Here is an 801-nt window from a genome sequence, read left to right as displayed (position 1 = left end):
GTGGCTGCACAAGGCACCTGGTATGAACCCACGGTGCAGCTCCCCGGGACACAGACCCGCCAACCGGCTTCCCTAAGGTTACAGTCTGGAAACCCAGGAGACAGTTCTACTCTGTTCTACGGCCCACTGTTTACTTGATGGCAAGGAACAACACAAACTGGCTTGAAGATATTCACGCCAAAAAGGGATGGACTAGATCAGTGTTTCCCAAAGTCGGTATACTGCCCCCTGGCGGCGTGGTGCTGCGGGACCAGTGGAGGAGGGGGCTTCAGAAGCAGAGAGCTGCACTTGCTTCATCCTGATTGTGGCCCATGGCACAAAAGGCTTTCATTGTCAGGAGGCTCTGAGTGGTGGTGGTCCCTAAAAGGGGGGCAGTGAGCCCAATAGATTTGGGAACCTATGTTCTAGATGAAACACAATTGGTAAAATATTGCTCACTTTTGAAGCCGGGAAATGGTTCTATGGGGAGTCATCATACTTCACTCTCTACTTTTGGTGAACTTGGAATGTTTTCCAAAATGAAGAGTTTAAAACAAAACTAATGACAGAAACAATGGCCAGGTTTATAACAGGAACAATAACACTGGGGGCAGGGGGTACACTCTCCTTAGAATTAGCAAACATTTAAGAATAAAAGAGAAGCACTTACCCCAAGACAGCCAGCCCTTCAGAAGGATTGGGAGAGAATGAGGCGTGGAAACACAGGAAGGGCTCTGGGAAGGCAGGGAAGGCGATGCTATGTTACATTGTGTGGATTGCAATCAGCAAGAAGAAACAAAATGTGTATGACTTGTTGGAAAC

Source organism: Echinops telfairi, unplaced genomic scaffold (genome assembly GCF_000313985.2).
Source record: "Echinops telfairi isolate 266 unplaced genomic scaffold, ASM31398v2 ScPeMD7_7420;HRSCAF=8458, whole genome shotgun sequence".
NCBI lineage: Eukaryota > Metazoa > Chordata > Mammalia > Afrosoricida > Tenrecidae > Echinops > Echinops telfairi.
Note: the sequence above shows the minus strand (reverse complement) of the source record.